We start from the raw sequence: 16,442 nt of genomic DNA, 5'->3' as shown, positions 1-16,442 counted from the left end.
ATACACCCAGTAGTGGGGTTGCTGGGCCATATGGTAGTTCTATTTTTAGTTTTTTGAGGAACATTTATACTGATTTATATAATGGCTATATTAACTTATATTCCTATAACCAGTGTATAAGATTTCCCCTTATCTGCATTATTGCCACTGTTTTAATTTTTTTCATCTTTTGGATAATAACCATTCTAACTGGAGTGTGATGATATCTTATTGTGGCTCTGTACAGAGAAATTAGGCAAGAGAAAGAAAGGGTATCCAAATTAGAAAGAAAAAAATTAAATTGTCCCTGTTTAACATGACATTATATACTGGAAACCCAAATAGCTCCACCAAGGAAGTGTTAGAACTGGTAGATAAATTCAGTAAATTTGCAGAACACAAAACAAGCATATGAAAACCAGTAGCATTTCTATACACCTACAGAGAACAATCTGAAAAATAAATCAAGAAAGCAATACTATTTACAATAGTTACAAAAAAAAAACACCTAAGAGGAAATTTAGCCAAAGAGCTGAAAGAACTCCATGAGGAAAACCGTAAAACAATGATAAAAAATCAAGTAAAACATTAAAATATTGAAATATGTTCAGTATTCATGGATTGGAAAAATTAACACTGTGAAAATGACCATACTACCAAAAGTAAACTCCAGATTCAATACAATCTTATCAAAATACCAATGACATTCTTCAAATAAATAGAAAGAAAGTTCTAAAATGTATATGGATCCAGAAGAAACCCTGAATAGCCAATGCGATCCTGAGCAAACAGAAAAAATTTGGAGGCATCCCATTATCTGACTTCAAAATATGATAAAAAGCTATGGTGAACAAAACCGCATGGTACTGGCATAAAAATGGACACAGAACAAAGTAACATAAGAGAGAAGACAGAAAGAAATCTACACATTTATAGCCAATTCATTTTTGACAAAGGAGAATATTCATTGGGTAAAGGACAGTCTCTTTAATAAATGCTGCTGGGAAAAGTATATGTCCATAGCAGAAGAATGACACTAGACCCATTATTGCTCATCATAAACAAAAATAAACTTTAAATGGATGGAAGACTTTAATGTAAAATTCCAAATTATTACATCACTTAAAAACAAACAAAAACATAGAGAAAATGATTCAGGATCTTGGTCTTGGCAAAGATTTTATGGAGAAGTCCTCAAAAGCACAGGCTACACAATCAAATATAGACAAATGAGATTATATTAAACTGAAAAGCTTTTACACAGCAAATAAAACAATCATCAGAATAAAAAGACAACAAGCAGAATAAAAAAATATTTACAAACTATTTATTTGACAAGGAAATAATATCCAGTTAATATCTAGGATCTACAAGGGACTCAAACAACTCAAAACCAAAAACCAAACAAAACAAAAACATAAACAAAAACCAATTGGGTTAAAAAGTTGGCAAATGATCAGAATAGACACCATTCCAAAGTAGCTATATACATGGTGAACAGGTATATGAAAAAATGACTAACATCACTTATTATCAAGGAAATGCAAATCAAAACCACAATGCAAATATTATAGTTGAATTGCTTATTTTTCTCTTTCAGTGAGTAAATTTTCATTTCATGTATTTTGAGGCTATGTCTTTGGTGAATATATGTTTATAATTGTTACATATTCTTACTGGGTTGATTGTTTTAACATTATAAAATGTCTGATTTGTATGTAGTAACAATTTTGGTTTTAAAATTTATTTTGCTATGAGAGTGAGGAAAATGGTAATATATTGGTCAAAGGACACATCATTTCAGTTTTGCAGAATAAATAAGATCTGGATATCTAATGTATAGTACAGTGAGTATATTTTAACAATACAGTATTGCATATTAGAAATTTGTTAAAAAAGTAAATCATAAATGTTCTCATTAATAAGATAAATAATAACCAATGTACAATGAGGGATAAGTTAATCAGCTTGATTATGGCAATCATTTCACAATGCATGCATATATCAAAACATCATACAGTACACTGTAAAAATATACAATGTTTATTTGTCAATCGTATCTCAAAAATGCTGAAAAATAGTATCTGGCATAAAAGTATAATGACGAGTTAATGGGTGCAGCACACCAACATGGCACATGTATACATATGTAACAAACCTGCACGTTGTGCACATGTACCCTAAAACTTAAAGTATAATAACAATAAAAAAGAGATAAAAAAGTATAATTATATGGCAAAAATAACTAAAAAATCTGTATGTTTGACATTACTATTGCCATCAAGTTCTATTTTGCTTATGGTTTGCATGATATATTATTTGTCATACTGTTACTTTTAACCTATATGTGTCTTTCAAATTAATGTATATCTCTGCTTTTGTCAGTTAAACTATTTAAATTCATATAACCAGTGTATAAGATTTCCCCTTATCTGCATCATTGCCAACATCTTAATTTTTTAGTCTTTTTTATAATAACTATTATAACTGGAGTGAGATGATATCTTATTGTGACTCTACTCACAGAAATTAGGCAAGAGACAATATTAACCTTAAGTCTAAATGTAAATTCTTCCTCAAAATAAATAAACAAATATTTACTTGGAATTAATGACATGAATAATGAAATGTTATGGGGAAATGTGCTAATGACTGCAACTTACTTTGAAATCTAGGAAAAAAAGATAGATAGATGAATATAGGAATGAATACATGAGTAGTTATGTAAATATTAATTATAGAATCTGGGTGATGAGACTGAGTATTTTTCCCACACAGTTCATTTAGTTTATCTCTAATGTTTGAACATTGTTATAGTAAAATGTTAGAAAAAATAACCCAACAGGTATTGCTCCCACTAGTACTATTTGAAAAGTTTGTAAGCCAATTATATTTTAGACAAATTTATCCCTCAACATACTCAATCAGTACAGGAATATTTGCATTTTTATTGAGAAGTAACCACTTAATTTTTGGAGACTCCTTTACCTCACCCAGAGGTTTGAGCAATGCTATTATTTAAATCCTTATGAGTTAATATTGCTACTACATATTTTTATTTCCAATTGGTATTCCAGGTAAATTATGAAAATAAACATGACTATGGGGGTGGGAAATGGCTTGGAAGTCTACAAGATAAAATTTAAAAATCATCTCATTTTCTGCCTGAGGGCTCCTGGTCAATAGAATTGAATTGAAGAAAAATGTATCTGAAATCAACATTTTGGGAACAATTATTTAATGCTCTTTTTTTCTTCATAGTTTGATACAAAATATCTATTAAGGTAATTGCCTGTAATATAAAGAAAAGCAAGTGTGCTTGGCAAAATAGTATGCTTGCATTTCATAGTATTAAGGCTAAATACCTGACACTTTTTTGTTTATAAATCCTTTCTAACTTTCTTATTAAAAATGTAATTTTAATAAGTTTCAATGCTACTTACTTTTAGCAAGTTTTAATTACATTTAATTCCACTCCTTTATATTTGCTTGGTTCTTTGATACAAAAGAATATGTTATTTTCTTTTCCAGTTAAAATATCAAACAGAAAATAAAGACTTCTGTTCTGCTTAATAATAATTTCTTTCTATGTATGTACATGTGAAACTGTTTTTATTGTACTGTGTGTTACTTTAAAGGTAAAAGTAGAATAACTTTTTTTATATCCTTTTGAAAACTTTCTCTGTTAAATTTAGATTATGCTGTTTTAAGATAATAGTTTTGCATGTGCCTTTTTATAGACTGCAGAAGATTCCATTTACAGAGAACATAGATTTTTCAAGATCTGTAATGAATGGGCTGAATTAAATCAACTGTTACTAAAGCGATACTTTGGAATGAGTCAGTGAGCTACCTGAGCACATTTGACATTGACTGGTTTGTGATGACAGTAGTAATCCTGAATTTTTTTTAACACTTTAGTTTTTAGAAGAGTTTTAGGTTCAAAGCAAAGTTGAACTGAAAGCATAGAGATTTTCCATATATCATATGCCCACACCCGACCCAAAGTCTTCCCATTGTCAACATCCCCCACCAGAGTGGTACATTTGTTACAGTTGAGGAACCTACACTGACACTCCATTATCATCCAGCATTCACAGTTTATGTTAGGGTTCACTCATGGTGTTATACATTCTATGGATCTGAACAATGTATAATGACATGTATCCATTATTGTGGTCTCATAAAGAGCAGTTTCATTGCCCTAAAAATCCCCTAATCTGCTTATTTATCCCTCTCTCCTCTTTAACCTCTGGCATCCACTGATCTTTTTATTGTTGCCAGAGTTTTGCTTTTTCCAGAATGTCATATAGTTGTAATCATACTGCATGTAGCCTTTTCAGACTGGCTACTTTCACTTACTTATATGTATTTAAGTTTCCTCCATATCTTTTTTATAACTTGATAACTCATTTTATCACACTACCTTCACTACTATAGCTTTATGGTAAGTCTTCAAAATTGGGTAGTGTCAGTTCTCTAACTTTATTTCTCTTCAATATTGTGTTGGCTATTCTGGTTCTTTTGCCTCTTCATATAAATTGTACGATAAGTTTATGAATTTGCACAAAATAACTTGCTGTAAATTTTGACTTGGAATGCATTAAAATCTATAGATCAAGTTGGGAAGACTGGACATCTTGACAATATGGAGTCTTCCTATTCATGAACATGGAATAAGTCTCTATTTATGAAGTTTTTCTTTGACTTCTTTTTTCACAGCTTGATAGTTTTCCTCATATAGGTTTGTATATTTTATTTAGATTCATACCTAGATATTTCAATTTCTTGGGTGCTAATATAAATGCTATTGTGTTTTAAATTTCAAATTTCACTTGACTGCTGGTAAAACAACTGACTTTTGTATATTAAAATTGTATTTTGAAATTTTTCTATAATTGCTTATTTGTTTCAGAAGGGTTTTTGGCCAATTCTTTTAGATTTTATACATGGACAATCATGTCAGTTGGACTCAAAGATAGTTTTATTTCTTCTTTCCCAATCTGTATACTTTTTATTTCCTTTTCTTATATTACCGCATTAGCTAGGACTTCCAGAATCATGTTGAAAAATAATGTTGATAGAGAACATCTTTGCTTTTTAAAATTAAATTAAATTCAACCTAAAGCTACCTTTAAGCTTGAATTCCTATATAGCAAACTTCAACTTTAGTGCATAAACAAACTGCAACCTAAGAGTGCATTCTTATAATAAATAGCCAACTTTTTCAGCCAATCACAACAGCCAAGATTTAGACAATCACAAGCTGCCAACTGATCAGACCATGTCTATATAAGGTCAATGCCTCATCACATCATATTCAAATAAGGAAAATGCTGAGCTGTAACCAACCAAGCTACTTTTGTATGTCACTCCCTTTTTTGGTCTATAAATAATGTCTGCTCTCATTGCTAGGTGGCTGGGTGGAGCTCTCTGAACTTCTAATGCTTCAGGGTGCTGTCTGATTCGTGAATTGCTCTTTGCTGAAAATCAACTCTGTTAAATTTAATTGTGCAAAGATTTTCTGTCAGCTCCTTGTTCCCAGTCTTAGTGAAAAAAGCTTTGAGTTTCTTATCATTGAATATGTTAGCAGCATGTTTTTGGTAGCTGTTTTTTATCAAGTTAAAGAAATTCTCCTCTATTCCTAGTTTACTGAGAGGTTTGTTTTTTTTTAATCATGAATGAGTGTTAATTTTTCTCAGGTACTTTTTCTGCATTTTTGGATATGACTATATATTTTTGTCTTTGGCCTACTGATGTAATGGGTTACACTATTTGATTTTAAAATGTTGAACTAACCTTCGAAGCATGGAATGAAGCTCACTCAGCAGTAATGTGGTGGACTTTTTTTAAAAATATACATTGTTGGGTTTGACTTGCTGAGATTTTGTTGAGGATTTCTGTATCTATGTTTATGAGAGATATTTATCTGTAGTTTTCATAAAATGTCTTTATCTAGTTTTGGTATTAGAAAAATACTGGCATAATAGATTAAGTTAAAACGTATTTGCTTTGTGCTTTTACATTCTGAAAGAAATTGTAGAGAACTGATATAACTTATATCTTAAATATTTGGTTCATTTACCAGTGAATTAATCTAGGCCTGATGCTTCTTATTATGAAATGTTATTATTAATTCAATTTTTAATAGATACAGGCCTATTCAGATTGTCTCCTTGTGTGAGTTTTGTCAAACTGTGTCTTTCAAGAAATTGGTCCATTTTATCTAGCTTATCAAATGTATGGTCATATAGTTATTTATAGCATTCCTTCATGATCATATTATGTCCATGGGATCTGTAGTGATGCCCACTCTTTCATTTCTGATATTAGTAATTTGTGTCCTTTCCCATTTTTGTTAGTTAACCTGCTTAGAGGCTTATTAATTTTATTGACCTTTTAAAGGAACCAGCTCTAATTTTGTTGATTTTTTCTATTGATTTTCTATTTTCAATTTTATTGTTTTTTGCTCTAACCTTCATTATTTCTTTTCTTCTACTTACTTTTTGGGTTAAAATTTTTAACTTTTTCCATTTTGTAAGGTGAATGCCTAAATAATTAATTTTAATTTTTTAAAATTTTCTAATATATGTGTTCAATTCTATAAATTTCTTTCTAAGCACTTCCTTTGCAACACTCCACAAATATTGTTATGCTTTTATTTTTATTTTGTTGAAAATATTTTCAAATCTCTCTTGAAATTTCTTCCTTAACACGTGTTACTTAGAAGTGTGTTGTTTAATCTCCAATGTTCATATTTTATTCAGATTTTCTTAGTTTTTGTGTAATATGTTTTTGTGTGTGTGTGTACCAGGATCCCACTCAGGATAATCATATTGAGTCATCATATCCCCTTAGTTTCTTCTATACTATGAGGTGAATCAGATTTCCTTGTTTTTAATTTTTAATTATTTTGGATAGACATTAGTTGTACATTAAGAGTAATGGTCAGATATTTTGTTGACTCTACCTGAATTTTTGTGTGTTTAATATTTTTCTCATGATTAGGCTGTGGTCATGGGTTTTGGGGAAGAGAAATGGCTTACCACAGAGGTAAAATACCATTCTTATTACAACACAGTAAGGGCACATGCCATCATATGATAAGTTAAATGACTTGTCACTTTTAATGTTGACCTTGACCACCTGGCTGAAGTGGTATTTTTCAGGCTTTTCTACTATAAAATTATTTTCCCCATTCTTCTTTCCACACTGTGCTCTTTGGAAGGAAGTCACTATTCGCAGCCAATATTAGGGGGCAATGGATCATGTTCTACCTTCTTGGGATGGGTTATTTATATAAATTACTTGAAATTCTTTTGTATAGATACTTTGTCTATTCTTTCTTATTTGTTTATGTGTTCATTCACGTACTCATATTGGTTTTGTCTCATAGATATTTATTTTATACTCTGAGTTATAATCCAATACTACATTATTTATTTTGTTAACTAATTATTCCAGCTCAGGAATTAAGAGATTTTACAGCAGCTATATTTGTCCCTTTCACCATTGTTGTGGGGTTTTTTGTTGTTGTTTAATTTTAGCATTTTCTTAACTCCTACCAGCACAAAATGTTCTAAGCTCATCTTGTATATTTTCTGCCCCTGTTGTAGAGTAAGCCACTTTGCCAAGAAATCCTATTTCCTTTTTTGGAGAATAGGAGTAAGAAGTAGGACATCCTGCAGAGTGTTTTCCAACTTGTTTCCATTCTCCCCATCACTTTCAGGTACACCAATCAGACGTAGATTTGGTCTTTTCACATAGTCCCACATTTCTTGGAGGCTTTGCTCATTTCTTTTTATTCTTTTTTCTCTAAACTTCCCTTCTCGCTTCATTTCATTCATTTCATCTTCCAGGGCTGATACCCTTTCTTCCATTTGATCGCATCGGCTCCTGAGGCTTCTGCATTCTTCACGTAGTTCTCGAGCCTTGGTTTTCAGCTCCATCAGCTCCTTTAAGCACTTCTCTGTATTGGTTATTCTAGTTATACATTCTTCTAAATTTTTTTCAAAGTTTTCAACTTCTTTGCCTTTGGATTGAATATCCTCCCGTAGCTCGGAGTAATTTGATCGTCTGAAGCCTTCTTCTCTCAGCTCGTCAAAGTCATTCTCCGTCCAGCTTTGTTCCGTTGCTGGTGAGGAACTGCGTTCCTTTGGAGGAGGAGAGGTACTCTGGTTTTTAGAGTTTCCAGTTTTTCTGCTCTGTTTTTTCCCCATCTTTGTGGTTTTATCTACTTTTGGTCTTTGATGATGCTGATGTACAGATGGGTTTTTGGTGTGGATGTCCTTTCTGTTAGTTTTCCTTCTAACAGACAGAACCCTCAGCTGCAGGTCTGTTGGAGTACCTGGCCGGCCGTGTGAGGTGTCAGTCTGCCCTTGCTGGGGGGTGCCTCCCAGTTAGGCTGCTCGGGGGTCAGGGGTCAGGGACCCACTTGAGGAGGCAGTCAGCCCGTTCTCAGATCTCCAGCTGCATGCTGGGAGAACCACTGCTCTCCTCACAGCTGTCAGACAGGGACATTTAAGTCTGCAGAGGTTACTGCTGTCTTTTTGTTTGTCTGTGCCCTGCCCCCAGAGGTGGAGCCTACAGAGGCAGGCAGGCCTCCTTGAGCTGTGGTGGGCTCCACCCAGTTCAAGCTTCCAGGCTGCTTTGTTTACCTAAGCGAGCCTGGGCAATGGCGGGCGCCCCTCCCCCAGCCTCGCTGCCGACTTGCTGTTTGATCACAGACTGCTGTGCTAGCAATCAGCGAGACTCCGTGGGCATAGGACCCTCTGAGCCAGGTGCGGTCTATACTCTCCTGGGGCACCGTTTCCTAAGCCTGTCGGAAAAGCACAGTATTCGGGTGGGAGTGGCCCGATTTTCCAGGTGCCGTCTGTCACCCCTGGAAGGGGAACTCCCTGACCCCTTGCGCTTCCCGAGTGAGGCAATGCCTCGCCCCTGCTTCGGCTGGTGCACGGTGCACTCACCCACTGACCTGCGCCCACTGTCTGGCACTCCCTAGTGAGATGAACACGGTACCTCAGATGGAAATGCAGAAATCACCCGTCTTCTGCGTTGCTCGCGCTGGGAGCTGTAGACCGGAGCTGTTCCTATTCGGCCATCTTGGCTCCTCCTCACAAAAAACCCTTCAAAAAATAAATGAATCCAGGAGCTGGTTTTTTGAAAGGATCAACAAAATTGATAGACCGCTAGCAAGATTAATAAAGAAAAAAAGAGAGAAGAATCAAATAGATGCAATAAAAAATGATAAAGGGGATATCACCACCGATCCCACAGAAATACAAACTACCATCAGAGAATATTACAAACACCTCTATGCAAATAAACTAGAAAATCTAGAAGAAATGGATAAATTCCTCAACACATACACCCTCCCAAGACTAAACCAAGAAGAAGTTCAATCTCTGAATAGACCAATAACAGGAGCTGAAATTATGGCAATAATCAACAGCTTACCAACCAAAAAAAGTCCAGGACCAGATGGATTCACAGCCGAATTCTACCAGAGGTACAAGGAGGAGCTGGTACCATTCCTTCTGAAACTATTCCAATCAATAGAAAAAGAGGGAATCCTCCCTAACTCATTTTATGAGGCCAGCATCATCCTGATACCAAAGCCTGGCAGAGACACAACAAAAAAAGAGAATTTTAGACCAATATCCTTGATGAACATTGATGCAAAAATCCTCAATAAAATACTGGCAAACAGAATCCAGCAGCACATCAAAAAGCTTATCCACCATGATCAAGTGGGCTTCATCCCTGGGATGCAAGGCTGGTTCAATATACGCAAATCAATAAATGTAATCCAGCATATAAACAGAACCAAAGACAAAAACCACATGATTATCTCAATAGATGCAGAAAAGGCCTTTGACAAAATTCAACAACCCTTCATGCTAAAAACTCTCAATAAATTAGGAATTGATGGGACGTATCTCAAAATAATAAGAGCTATTTATGACAAACCCACAGCCAATATCATACTGAATGGGCAAAAACTGGAAGCATTCCCTTTGAAAACTGGCACAAGACAGGGATGCCCTCTCTCGCCACTTCTATTCAACATAGTGTTGGAAGTTCTGGCCAGGGCAATTAGGCAGGAGAAGGAAATCAAGGGTATTCAAGTAGGAAAAGAGGAAGTCAAATTGTCCCTGTTTGCAGATGACATGATAGTATATCTAGAAAACCCCATTGTCTCAGCCCAAAATCTCCTTAAGCTGATAAGCAACTTCAGCAAGGTCTCAGGATACAAAATCAATGTGCAAAAATCACAAGCATTCTTATACATCAATAACAGACAAACAGAGAGCCAAATCATGAGTGAACTCCCATTCACAATTGCTTCAAAGAGAATAAAATACCTAGGAATCCAACTTACAAGGGATGTGAAAGACCTCTTCAAGGAGAACTACAAACCACTGCTCAAGGAAATAAAAGAGGATACAAACAAATGGAAGAACATTCCATGCTCATGGGTAGGAAGAATCAATATCATGAAAATGGCCATCCTTCCCAAGGTAATTTACAGATTCAATGCCATCCCCATCAAGCTACCAATGACTTTCTTCACAGAATTGGAAAAAACTACTTTAAAGTTCATATGGAACCAAAAAAGAGCCCGCATCGCCAAGTCAATCCTAAGCCAAAAGAACAAAGCTGGAGGCATCACGCTACCTGACTTCAAACTATACTACAAGGCTACAGTAACCAAAACAGCATGGTACTGGTACCAAAACAGAGATATAGATCAATGGAACAGAACAGAGCCGTCAGAAATAATGCCACATATCTACAACCATCTGATCTTTGACAAACCTGAGAAAAACAAGAAATGGGGAAAGGATTCCCTATTTAATAAATGGTGCTGGGAAAACTGGCTAGCCATATGTAGAAAGCTGAAACTGGATCCCTTCCTTACACCTTATACAAAAATCAATTCAAGATGGATTAAAGACTTAAATGTTAGACCTAAAACCATAAAAACCCTAGAAGAAAACCTAGGCAATACCATTCAGGACATAGGCATGGGCAAGGACTTCATGTCTAAAACACCAAAAGCAATGGCAACAAAAGCCAAAATTGACAAATGGGATCTAATTAAACTAAAGAGCTTCTGCACAGCAAAGGAAACTACCATCAGAGTGAACAGGCAACCTACAAAATGGGAGAAAATTTTCGCAACCTACTCATCTGACAAAGGGCTAATATCCAGAATCTACAATGAACTCCAACAAATTTGCAAGAAAAAAACAAACAACCCCATCAAAAAGTGGGCGAAGGACATGAACAGACACTTCTCAAAAGAAGACATTTATGCAGCCAAAAGACACATGAAAAAATGCTCACCATCACTGGCCATCAGAGAAATGCAAATCAAAACCACAATGAGATACCATCTCACACCAGTTAGAATGGCGATCATTAAAAAGTCAGGAAACAACAGGTGCTGGAGAGGATGTGGAGAAATAGGAACACTTTTACACTGTTGGTGGGACTGTAAACTAGTTCAACCCTTGTGGAAGTCAGTGTGGCGATTCCTCAGGGATCTAGAACTAGAAATTCCATTCGACCCAGCCATCCCATTACTGGGTATATACCCAAAGGACTATAAATCATGCTGCTATAAAGACACATGCACACGTATGTTTATTGCCGCATTATTCACAATAGCAAAGACTTGGAACCAACCCAAATGTCCAACAATGATAGACTGGATTAAGAAAATGTGGCACATATACACCATGGAATACTATGCAGCCATAAGAAATGATGAGTTCATGTCCTTTGTAGGGACATGGATGAAATTGGAAATCATCATTCTCAGTAAACTATCGCAAGAACAAAAAACCAAACACCGCATATTCTCACTCATAGGTGGGAATTGAACAATGAGAACACATGGACACAGGAAGGGGAACATCACACTTCGGGGACTGTTGTGGGTTGGGGGGAGGGGGGAGGGATAACATTGGGAGATATACCTAATGCTAGATGACGAGTTGGTGGGTGCAGTGCACCAGCATGGCACATGTGTACATATGTAACTTACCTGCACATTGGGCACATGTACCATAAAACCTAAAGTATAATAATAATAATAATAATAATAATAAATAAATAAATAAATAAATAAATAAATAAAAAATAAAAAACAAAAAAAAAAAAAAAAAAGAAGTAGGACATGGGTTTTGGGTATTCTCATTGTTACTGGGATATCATTGCTTCTAGTTCCTCTCAGATAAAAAAGTTTGGAAATATGTGTGAATAATAACTAATATTTACACACACACACACACACACATATAGATACATTATTAAGTCAACGGCTACTTCTTTAACTAATGACATCTCCCAACACATACATATACACTCACATACACAAGTGCATATTTATTTAAAAAAAATTTAAGTGTACTACAGGTCACAGACTTAAATACATATGCGGTTCAGACAGACAACCTAATAAGTGAGATGGGAATGGTAAAACAATTGCCCCCTTTCTGCCTATCTTTTAATATATGTGTGTTTATGTATATGTGAAAAGATAGGGAGAATATATACATATATATATATCCATCTATACCTATTAAGCCAAAAATGGGTTCATACTGTTGTCTACAACTGTAATCCAGTATTATATGAGTTATTCTAGCCTTCTCTCCTTGCTCATCTATAACTCCCTACTCTAACAGTGAGAAACCTGGCTTCTACCATGTGCCATGTATTTACTTAATTATTTAACTTCAATATATTTGTATAGTGGTTTCAGGATTTAAACATCATATTTTTATGACGAAATCTTTTTATCCAAAGTCATTCTTGATTTCTGGATGTTTTTCTATGTACAGTAGGTAAAGGGCTCTGTACTAAGTTCTTATAAGAAACATTTTATTCATTTAAGGAAATTAAAATCCAATTAAGATAAATATTTGAGAGTAAACCTTAATTTTTTCCTCCTATTCAGATGAATTATTATTAGTATTTGTTACTTAAAAGTGAAGAGGTAATTAGAGAAAAATATGTAAATCACTTTTTTATCCATCAATCTTGTGGTCAAGAACAAATAAGGCTTTAGTTTACTGTTAGGTAAATTTAATATTGCAATGAAGAGGCTCAGCTTTAATCCAGCAGACATGAAGACTTTCTCCATAACTATGGAAGACAGTTGTTTCATTGTCAGTCTTATCAACCAGTCTCAATATCATCTAATAGATATCCCATCTTCAGATATTATTTAGGATTATTATCTTTAAAATCATATAATCCTAAACTTTCAGAGCATGAGAATAATAAAAACTGAAGCTAACAGTATACATGTTTTCTTTATTTTTCTATCAATTATCTTGATGTTTTAAAGATGAATAAGTCTATAAGCATTAACACTACATTTAATTCAATTTTATAGAAATACTGTCAATGTGAATCTAATGGGCCATTTGGTAAGTCTTCTTTAATCCATAGCAGTAGAGACATTAATCATTCCTTAGTCACATTGAGAATCATCTGAACTGGGCATCATGTACTGCATACAGTAAATGATTATTGTCATCTGTTTAGTCTGTTCATGTAGAATGTAAATACATTCTATTAGTAAATGTTTTTGACATTAAACACTGCTGCTAAGGAAGAAAATGGAAATAAATCTTATCTTTACCATTATTTAACCAGTGTTTCAAAACCTTAATAGGTGTAAATATACAGAAAATATTTGAAATAAAAATTAACAGAAATTAATACTAAAGCCATTTATACTGTGAATTAATTCCTTAAAATAAATCAATTTACTACAGGGTTTTCAAATTTTATTAAAGACAAACATACTATCTATATTCCTAATGCGAAATAGTTTTAGAGATATCCTACATTAATAAACATAAATTTATTTCACATGCAAAGGATTCAACTTTGATCCAAATAGTACAGCTATTTGATCTAGAGTTTTTATTTATTTGTTTTCAGTTATTTTAATCTTTCTATTCAGATTGATTTCTTTCAGCTGCAATGTCTGTAATTAATGGCTTCTAGTTGGTCATACAGATCCAAATATATGTTTGTATAATTTTAGTTATAGATGTCTTAGGCAAATATATAATCTTTTGTTGAACTTGGTAAGATAATCCAGTCAATATTTCAACAAAATATATACTGAGTGCTTACTATATCCCAGGCCTACATACGTATTTCTGTATTTGTTTTGCATTTGCCATGAAAGTTGAATAATAAAAGTAAAACTTTATTTAATGATATATGTAATTACACAATTGTGATCCTCTGGGAATAAGCACTTTTTCAGTTTGTGCTGGTATTATGAGTAAGCGAAATGAAATAAACATTATTGTATGTCTTACTATTTTCTTGCTGAACCAGAACACCTTACACCTTTATATATTGCAATATATACATATTTATTGCATATATATATACATATATATACATATATATATGCAGTCACATTAACTTCTTAATTCTTGATTGAATACTTTTAACTGCAGTCTTTTAATTTACCTACTTAAGAAAGTACTTAAAATACAAGGTAATTTACAGATTCAATGCCATCCCCATCAAGTTACCAATGACTTTCTTCACAGAATTGGAAAAAACTACTTTAAAGTTCATATGGAACCAAAAAAGAGCCTGCATTGCCAAGTCAATCCTAAGCCAAAAGAACAAAGCTGGAGGCATCACACTACCTGACTTCAAACTATACTACAAGGCTACAGTAACCAAAACAGCATGGTACTGGTACCAAAACAGAGATATAGATCAATGGAACAGAACAGAGCCCTCAGAAATAATGCCACATATCTACAACTATCTGATCTTTGACAAATCTGACAAAAACAAGAAATGGGGAAAGGATTCCCTATTTAATAAATGGTGCTGGGAAAACTGGCTAGCCATATGTAAAAAGCTGAAACTGGATCCCTTCCTTACACCTTATACAAAAATCAATTCAAGATGGATTAAAGACTTAAATGTTAGACCTAAAACCATAAAAACCCTAGAAGAAAACCTAGGCATTACCATTCAGGACATAGGCATGGGCAAGGACTTCATGTCGAAAACACCAAAAGCAATGGCAACAAAAGCCAAAATTGACAAATGGGATCTAATTAAACTAAAGAGCTTCTGCATAGCAAAGGAAACTACCATCAGAGTGAACAGGCAACCTACAAAATGGGAGAAAATTTTTGCAACCTACTCATCTGGCAAAGGGCTAATATCCAGAATCTACAATGAACTCCAACAAATTTACAAGAAAAAAACTAACAACCCCATCAAAAAGTGGGTGAAGGACATGAACAGACACTTCTCAAAAGAAGACATTTATGCAGCCAAAAAACACATGAAAAAATGCTCACCATCACTGGCCATCAGAGAAATGCAAATCAAAACCACAATGAGATACCATCTCACACCAATTAGAATGGCAATCATTAAAAAGTCAGGAAACAACAGGTGCTGGAGAGGATGTGGAGAAATAGGAACACTTTTACACTGTTGGTGGGACTGTAAACTAGTTCAACCCTTGTGGAAGTCAGTGTGGCGATTCCTCAGGGATCTAGAACTAGAAATTCCATTTGACCCAGCCATCCCATTACTGGGTATATACCCAAAGGACTATAAATCATGCTGCTATAAAGACACATGCACACGTATGTTTATTGCAGCATTATTCACAATAGCAAAGACTTGGAACCAACCCAAATGTCCAACAATGATAGACTGGATTAAGAAAATGTGGCACATATACACCATGGAATACTATGCAGCCATAAAAAATGATGAGTTCATGTCCTTTGTAGGGACATGGATGAAATTGGAAATCATCATTCTCAGTAAACTATCGCAAGAACAAAAAACCAAACACCGCATATTCTCACTCATAGGTGGGAATTGAACAATGAGAACACATGGACACAGGAAGGGGAACATCACACTTCGGGGACTGTTGTGGGGTGGGGGGAGGGGGGAGGGATAGTATTGGGAGATATACCTAATGCTAGATGACAAGTTGGTGGGTGCAGCGCACCAGCATGGCACATGTATACATATGTAACTTACCTGCACGTTGTGCACAGGTACCATAGAGTCTAAAGTATAATAATAATAATAACAAAGAAAAAAAAAAAAAGGCAGAACCCAATGATAAATGAGCTAAGAAATAAGCAAGTAGTTACAGAGAAAGACCTACACACATCAACAGTGATTTGAAAAGATATTCATCCTCATCCATGATTAAAGAAATAGAAATCAAAACAGAAAAAAAAAAAAGTAAACACAGCATTACTATAGAAAGAACAGTCTTTATTTTGAAAAAATAAATAATCCAGTAACTCTGTCACTCACTATGTGTTGTTGGGCTGCGACCAAGGCAGTGTGAGCCTCAGTTTTGGCCCATTTGTCTGTTCTCTTTTCTCCCCCTCTCCAGGGTAGCCCATTATATCTTGGGAATATTA

The sequence above is a fragment of the Pongo pygmaeus genome, chromosome 12 (genome assembly GCF_028885625.2).
Source record: "Pongo pygmaeus isolate AG05252 chromosome 12, NHGRI_mPonPyg2-v2.0_pri, whole genome shotgun sequence".
NCBI classification, from domain to species: domain Eukaryota; kingdom Metazoa; phylum Chordata; class Mammalia; order Primates; family Hominidae; genus Pongo; species Pongo pygmaeus.
Note: the sequence above shows the minus strand (reverse complement) of the source record.